We start from the raw sequence: 9,451 nt of genomic DNA on the forward strand, positions 1-9,451 counted from the left end.
GTTCTGTTTATTTTATGCTCATGGTAGTCATCTGTTAAAAAACATAAACATTTTTATAATAGAAATGTTAGTCTTATTCCTATTTATGGACTTTCCCATAAAGATAAACAGTCTAGTTGGCATTTTCTTAATGCCCTACTCCCATTTCCTAAAAATTCTTCCCCTGAATTAGCACTTCCATCTTCCTGCTTACTTTATAATGTAGCTCAGAGAGCCGGGAAACATCCAAGTTCTAGCCCACACTCTTTCAAAAATCCTCTTAGTTCCTAAATACTGGATTCCAGTACTGAAGCCAATACATGCTGATATAAGAAGGTCAATGATGAGAAGGATATGTCGGCAGAATTCTATTCAGAAAGACTTTAACTCCTAAGGAAGTTTAGCATCAGAACAAACTACCTGGCAAGGTAGTACCTTTTCAGCACATGGTGCACTTAATTAAGAGCTCTGACTGAGATGCAAAGAGGAAAAGAGCTGCAATGGTTTAATGCATTGCAACCCCCAGCTGTCCTGCCATCCCCCCTGCCTGAGGACATTCCCTCAACAGAACTGTTTCAGTTCACAGTTGAGCACATTGGCTTTAATTGCCTGAGAAGACAGTTCACACTAAAATGCTAGACTATGAACCTCAGCTAGTGAGGTACAGCTCTGCCCTGCCTTCTGCCAGCTATGATATGGAGGAGAAAAATGGGCAGAAGAGCAACTACAGACAACAGAGCTGCTGTGTGAAGCCCTTTCCTCACTCGTCCTCTACTACTTACACCTACTCCTGTGCTGTTCTCTCACTTCTGCCATGCAACTCTGTGTAGCTGAATGGTGAGCTGTTAAAGTAACATCAGAAAAGAAAAAAGCCACATCAGTTCTCTGTTTTGATTCTGCATGCCACTTCAGTCTGTCATATTTAGAAATGCAGGAATAGCTTGACATTTGGAAGAAGTGGCAGAGACAGGAACTGCTTAAAATGGGATAAGAAGAAAAGCACTTCAAGTCTGCCCTAAAATCAATGTTTCCTTAAAATATATACTCCAACCTGGTGATTTGTTGGGCACAGTGAATGAATCATTGTGTTAGGTAGGAATTTGAACTGAACTAATCATTGTGTCAGGCCTTAAATCTTACATAAGTAAATCTGCTTCAGTTCACAGGCTTTAATGAAGCTGAAAATCTGGCCCCATATGCAAGAATTAGTACAATGTAGTGGCATGCCTTATCAGTCTTCATGATATTGGCAAAAATTACTAAAAACATAACACTTTGTCTCACTTGTTTTGCTACATTCAAAACCTCTATAAGTGAAATGCAGAAATTTTGTACTGAATTGTTAAAGGATTCCGACAGTACCCTGAAAAGCAGTAATGATTAACAGAAGTCTTTAGAAAAAAAATATTTCCTTTTGGGAAACCTCTAATTGTAAGGATTATCAATTTGTTGGGTCCACGTCCTTTTTTTTTAAATGTATTTTTGGTATAATCTTATTGAAGTGGGTAATTTTGAGGTAATTTGTAATACATGAACTTTTTTTATGAAGGAAGTAGCTATATTACAGAAATTCCAAGCTGTTAATTAACCATATGTACAGTTGATCTACTTAAATATTTATCACTGGGGTTTTTCTACATAAAACAGTTTTCACTTCCCTTTAAATAAACAAAACAACATAGAGTCAATCACATTCCTGGCAGAGAGCACATGCCTTTTTTGATCCCTAGAGTAGGCAGTGTATTGATTGTATACTAATTAATTCCTGTAGCCTACTTTATAGAAAGTGCTGTGGGATTGTTGATTGAGATATTAATTGAATTATTTTAAATTTGCCAACACCTATATTTCTACAGTACTTAGCAGGAATCCCCATTGTAAATATAATTACTAGAATAAAGTAAAACTATTTTATACTTAGATTGTTATTTTTTGAAGAAAAAATGCTGTTTAAAGAAAAATAGGGAACTGTATTCACACACAAATTTTCTTACATCATTAAAAATACCCAGGCAGAATAAATTCAGCAATCTAAAATATATTATTTATTTTCTGTTTAATAGAACACAATTCTGAACACCAGATATTTTTGAACCATCTATACAAAATAATAAAAGTGACAACACAGTAGCTACCAGGTTACAGCATTTCTAAAGGTGGGTTTTTTCCACCCAATTGAACAACAAAAGGCAATTTGGAGCAGTAACAGTTTAAAACTCTATAAGTAAATAATCAAACTTTTGCTAATAGAATATGCACTATTATTTTTATCTATATGCTTCATTTAGTTTTGGCGAGGCAAGTATCACTACAGTCATAGACTGACTACACCATACCAATATAAGTTAAAGTATCTTGTCAAATTAGGCTTATGCCCAGTTCCTACAAGGCTCTGCAAGCCTGGTGCTGCAGCTCTCACTGACCAGTTCTGCCACATGCTTTTTCAGGAGTTCACAACAGAAGTTATTTTTCCCCTGCCCTCTCTCAGATAATTTTATTTCTGCATCACGGACATCATATTCCCCTCCCTCCTTCCCCATGCCCCTTGCCTATCAATATTATTCAATTATTTTTAACTAGATGTTATTTTTAATCCAGATTATTTCTTTTATGAAATTTGAAGCACAGCTGAACAAAGGTTTTGCCTGCACTTAAGGGTGTGTGGAGAGCACCCAAAAAGCAGGTTGTGGTCAGAACTTCTTAAACCAACCCAACTGCTAAAGAAAATGCATAATGGAACTGCAACTACAGTAATTTTGTTATTTGATGATATGGTATCTGTAAGAACATAGGCCTCAAAGGTGTATTTTAAGGTTGCTCTGTATGAATCTACATCAGCAATCATGCTATTTGATTCCCTGTCTTTCGTTTAAAAGAAACCAAGGCTGCCTTTTACATACAATTAAATCTACTAAAATTTCTATAATTTGTCTACATATATAAATAATAAACTATTGCAGTTAATTAAATCTTTTATTATCTCAGAGGAAACACACAGAACATAAATCTTTTGCGATAAACTGAATATATTTTGTGTCATTATGGTGAACAGTGTAAGTGTTGTGCATGCCCTGAGTTCTCTTTGTATGTAGGTTCAGAGCCCTCTTTCCAAACACAGCATTCAAATGACACCACCGTCGCTTTCGGACAGAAGCTTTAAGAGAGAAAGCATTTTCTTTTGATCGAGCAGGCAAACCGACCCTTTCTAGATCTTTTATATTGCAATGTAACTGCACAAAAGGAAACAATTCACAAATGCACATCTCCAACCTACAACACCAATTTTAGTTTGGGATTTGGGAGTATACCTGCAAAAAAAAAAAAGTAGTAGTGAGATAAACTGAACAGTTCTCTGAAGACACAGAGAGCCTTTGTTAGACTTTTACATTTCTAATATGGGTTAACTGGTAGCTGGTCAATGCAGTCATTGTATTTGACACAGATAGTGTGATTTCTTTGAAAATACTTCAAATTACTACAGATAGTTATTTTCTGTTTTGTCTAGATATGTACTAAATAACTTGTTATAGTTTAGGTCTAGTTTGATGTGAGATTTGCAGAGTTTTCAATCAGCTTATTTTGTGACTGTCTCTTTATACACAAACAAAGGCTTCCTGTGTGTTGACATCCCAGCTGACCTCCTCTTACCTATGTTTTATCCTAGCTTCTTGTTCACATCCATGCTATGACAACTTCAGATTGTACTGTTTTAACTACTTAATCTAATAGAAATATAGCTCTTCTGTGTTTGTAAGACCATGTTTCCTACTATTTTAATGACACATTAGAAGAATTTCACTGGTTTACTGAGGCACAGTCTGGCTTATGGTACACTTCTGCAGCGTGGTGATGTTGCAAGTGAAAGTACTGTTACTTTGGCTCTATGTTGATATTTAACTAATGTTTATAGACTCATCACAAAAACACATAGCATGAGGAAAAACAAAATAGAGAAAAATTGTCTGTGCCAGCATCCCCAAATTTTAGGGATAGAGTCACGACTGTAGAGAGGGGGATGTCAGTGCTGGTGTGAAACATGGCAAGGTGGAAAACAAACAACTGATGTAATAAGAACTGATTTTGATCCTGTATCTGTATACTGTTTTTTTTAGCTGAATGCAGATAAGCAATGCTGTGTTAGAACAGACTCTCGGCTTTCAGGCTGAGATAATAGAACATCAGTGTGGAGTGATCAAAAATGCATGGCTGACAATAGCTATTACATTTGCATTAGCTAAAACAATGATACTTAGATTGCACCTTTTAAGTAAGCATATCAAAGTTAACAAATGTACCAGTATCATTATTTCATCAGCAGTGCAAGAATTAAGTAAGGAATGGATGAGTTGGCTGGTGTGCTGGCCTGGGACCAGTTATGGTTATTTCTGCACAGCCCCCTTGGACTGGCAGCAGCTACAGAAAGGGCTACTGCTTTATCTTCAGCCCCTGCAGCTGAATTTCCGGGCTGCAAACAGCTCTTCAGTGTTAAGTGAAAAAGCTATAAGAGTTAGCAGGGTCCTGTCATGCTGCACTGTTCAAAAGTATTTTGTCTCCGTCTTCATAGATAAAGAGATGTTATCAGGAAGATAAAAAAAAAAAAAAGAAGAAAATAATAAGAGAAGTGAGGAATTTTCCATCTGAGTGGGACTTGGCAGACCTGCTGAAAGCTTGTGAGAAGGCCCATACTGCATTCCAGGTGGTGGGAGAGCAGAAGGAATGCTGTACTAATTCTCCCTCCAGCCAGACTGATGTCCAGAACAGATTTTTCACTGCAGATGAAATGGCAATATTCTGCCATGTAACTGTGTCCTGGGGGGCTGTTAAACATATTTTAACTTCAGTTTCGAGTTAAGAGGTAAGTCTGGTCTGTACTGCTACAAAATTTAACCACAAAAGAGCTGGAAATTCTGCTCTAGCAGACATTTTTACAGTCCACAAAGGAGCATAGATGCTGACAGACAAAACCGTACCATAAAACTGTATAATGCCACAGTCTTCAAGAAGTTACGATACATCCAACCACAATGTAAAATATTTGAGACTGCAATTACTTTTGCAAATCAGCAGAGCAGAGCTAAAGTGAACGAATAAAATGCTTGCTTAGGCTTTAACTCTTAAATGCTGACTCTGCATTTTAACTTTAGTCACTAACTAGAGCTTCAGTAACTGCTTTCAGATTTGTGCTTAGAGAGTAGGGGAAGGAATGCATTGCACTGGTGCGCAACTGAATTCCCAGAGAGTTTGAGAACTGGAATCTCTTTCCAATCCAAGCAATTAACCAAATTTCAAGTCTTGGCAGCTGTTTGTTTTCTGAAAGGAGGCAATTATATGACCACAGCAGCAGAATGACAGTACAGAGAGAGAAGTAAACCTCTTAATTCCATCTCTGAGTAATGAGCTCACATTTTTATGAACTGATCTCATAAGAAAAAGGAAAAAGATTACTCAGGACTATGCTTGCATACCTTCGCAAAATTCCCACTAGTTGGAATAGTAGTAAGTTGCAGTTCTCTCACAGCTATTTTCTGGAGCTAAAGTACTGCTATATATGCTCCTAAGTCTTCAATACAGAAAAGACAGTATTAGCAGTAAGAACACAGGAACTCATACATAAGCACTGTCAGCAAACCTAGTCAAGCACTTATTTTTTCTCCTTCAGACCCACTCACTGTCTTTAGGTACAAAGGAAATGTTAGTAGAAATAAGATAGATGGAAGACACAATCTCTTACAATAAAAACCTTTCCTGCCCATTCCAGGATGAGGATGGTCAACCCTCAAACAGGGACAGAGACAAGGCAGGGGTGTTTAATGCTTTCTTTGCCTCTGTCTTCAGCACAGATGACGGACCAAGGGGGTCTCAGTACCCTGAGCTGGAGGACCATGACTGTGGGAATGATCAACTCCCAGTTGACCCTGAAACTGTGTGGGATCAGCTGCTGCAGCTGGATCCCTACAAATCTATGGGGCCTGATGGGATTCATCCCAGAATCCTCAAAGAGCTGCTGATGTCATCACACAACCTCTCTTGAAGTGCAGCTGGAAATGGCAGAGTGCTTGTACTAAAAAAAAATGTGGTTTTATGTGACGACCAGTATCAGGGTACCTTACCACCAGTAATATTAACGTAGTTTTCTCTGTATTGTTGTTATGTGAGGATGAAAAAATTAATATTCAAAATATTTAAAAATGCCTATTTTAAAATATTTTCAGTGCTATTTTTATATCTTTAGTATAAAGAGAGAATACTGCAATTTTATGACAACAATTGTTAGCTAGTGGTAAGACAATTAATACAAAATTCTTTCTATCTTATAACGTCACTTGCTTATTTTTTAAATTTTGAAATTGAAGATTCTTTTCTGAGTTGAGCCCTAATAAATGCAGCATATGTGCATTGCCTCACTAATTATTATGTTTATGTAAAAATGGATGTACCATATTTGTCTTGATTTAAGATAAATCCCAGGCGAGCTTCCTCGCTGTTCCCATGCTTAGACAATGCAGATAAAATGTCCTGGGATCTAATTTTCCCTCCTTGCTGAACTGTGGTCATGACAACCATCTGTACAAGGATAAGCTTTACAGTATTGTCTTGTTCAATGGTATCATTTTGACTTTATGTTGTGTGATACAATAAGGTAATGGAAAATAATACTGTGCAGCAGTTGGTGCTCTCATCTACATACACTGCTGACATACTTTTGGGTTTTGTGTGTTTTGGTTTGCTTGTTTAATATTTATGTGGACATTGTGGCAATGAAAGTATAAAAAACATAACAACATATTTTTAAGACCACATTAGCATTTGAGAGAAGGGCCACGGGCCAAGAGAAATGCCACTGTTCTGACTCTTCAAATTTATCCATTTCTGCTGGGTACCAGGGAATTTATATGTTGAATATGAAATTTAATTTTTCTCTGCTATGTCAGCAAGGCAAGATAGAATTTTAAAAATCCAAGACTTTGCCTTGGCAAAAGAGATTGCCTAATAGTATGTGGACAAGTACGAACAGAGGTAAAGACAGTGCCAGGTTGTTATTATTTAGCTCCTTTCTGAAATACAGCTATTTATAAGATTATGTGGAATAAAGCTGAACATATCTATTATTAAGCACAATCTGATAGATAAACAAAGACTATTTCTTTCCCCAAAACTTCTAGAAAAGAAAGCTTTTACTGACATTGGTGGTAAAGTAATTTAATTTGATTTTGGTCACTGTGCCTCTAAGTACACACATAATATGTCTGGAATTGAAAATACAGGAGGAGAGATTGCTTGAACTGTATTTTCAAATAATTTTGAGATATCAGCAGAAGACATAAAAGAAAGTAAGTCAAGAAAGTTCTTTCTAAAGCCATGACATACAGTCTTGTCAAATATTAACAGAAGAAATAACTGGTTGTTTTACTACTAGCACTGACTAGAAAACAGACAAAGATTTTAGCTTGCTCAAAATCAGATTAATCCTACGTGTCTCATAGTATAGTAATGGGAATGATGGAGTGATTTAAACACTTTAAATTGCTAAAAATAGCAATTTTTACTATTGCTTTTGATTTCTTTGCCCCACATATGCCAGTGATTAACAAAGGTCCTCCTTCTGGCAATATAGGTTTGTCAATTTGAGCATTTTAACTTGAAAACCATTTGTAAAGGATCATTTGCACATTTCCGGTAAGATCCCTAACCCTGTAATAATCTGGTAAGGCTGGGCAGAGGAATAACGAATGTTACTCTTTCATTGCAAATTTCTTGTCCTTGAGTACAAGTTATTGACTTTAAGTCACCTGTGTCTATGTATCCCTTGGCCATTTGATTTACTAGCAGATGGATATGATGGGTAAGTCACACAATCTCTACTCTAGAAAGGAGCTTCCTGTCCAATGGAGATTCAGTGACTTGCAAAAGTGATCAGAAAGGATGTTATAGTATGAGTTACTAAATTAAAGTGGTGGGGGATGAAGTGTCTCTGTGGGAGGTATACAGCTTGGAATTTTTCTAGGTATCAGTAATAGCTGGTCTTAAAGGAAATAGAGTTTAAATTTATTTTATTTGATGTTTGGGTATGAGCTCATATTGTACTTTTCGATATTACAGGAGAATTATGTGGAATCTAGGTTGTGGTAAAATACTCATATAGTTTGCTGTTTGTAGTAATAAAGCTAATGGTAACAAGCTTCGGGGGTACATTCTGGCCTAACTAGTGCAATCCCTGCAATAGCAAACTGATCAGTTTATTAAATTCTCATTATTCTTATGTAACATAGGGATTCCTAGTTTCTTTTTTGTGCTGCCCTCAGATAATGCTATTTCGGCAGCAAGTCCCAGCTCTGTGACAAATGATGCTTTACAGAAAGGACTGGGCCATGCAGCTCTGCAATTCTGCAGTGAAGTTCTGCAAACTCCTGGGAACAATATTTTAAGGACAAAGAGAGTAGAGCTAGCATGTGTCTAGGGCGTTTTGGTGCTGTTGGTGAAACAATTCACATTATAGGTGATTCTACTTTGGCAAATTCTGATCAAATTAATTTCAAAGATACAGCAGGACAACGGGCCGGTAAGACCCTCCAAGTATGACACTGAAAAAGGAAGTAGTGAGGTAGCCAATTTTTGATGTTTATTCTGTTGCTGACTAGAAAGTTTGCTGACCACTGATTCTCACACCACTGTTGTGATTTAAAAATAAGAATTTGTATGCAGATACACTTCAGATTGAGTGTAATTTTTTTTCTCCTGATTGTGGCCCTTTAGCACTCACAGTATCTGACTGCTGCTTGCAGTACATGGAAATCTGTGCATCCAAGGAAGAACTATCCCCTAACACTTGTATTTAAAATAACTGTGAACGAGATTCTCATCATAAATACTGCTCTATTCTGACGTAACTAAGAATTGGCCAGACCAAGCTGTACTCCAGTGTTTTGCTCAGGATTCTCTCTCTCTCTGCCCCTTTCCAGGGATGGCAAACTGATCCAGTATCTTATTTTTGGTGGCTTATCTCAAGAGGAAGGTGGCTTTGAGAACTTGGGCATTTTCAGCAGGAGAGAGACTGGAATCATAAATTCACCCTCCAGTCCACTGAGTTCAGCCATTCCTGAGTGTGTGTTACACCAGTTGGTGAGTGCTGATCCAGGGAGCACTTGCAGCGTTAGGACAAGCTTTATAGCCTTTGGTACCACTGTATTGGGCAACTGCTGTGCTAACCATGGGGACCCTGGAGACTGGCCCAATACTGATGCCTGAACAACTGCAGAACTCAAATGATGGAAAACAAGAAGCCTATTTCATAGAATCACGGAATTGCTGGCGTTGGAAGGGGCCTCTGGCGATCATCTGGTCCAACCCCATGCCAACGCAGGGTGACCTGCGGCACGTGACACAGGAATGCGCCAAGGTGGGTTTTGAATGTCTCCAAAGACAGCTGCAGCTAACAACTCAAGCTGAGGTTCAGCTCATCTGAAATGGCTGC

Source organism: Chiroxiphia lanceolata, chromosome 9, assembly GCF_009829145.1.
Source record: "Chiroxiphia lanceolata isolate bChiLan1 chromosome 9, bChiLan1.pri, whole genome shotgun sequence".
Taxonomy (NCBI): Eukaryota; Metazoa; Chordata; class Aves; order Passeriformes; family Pipridae; genus Chiroxiphia; species Chiroxiphia lanceolata.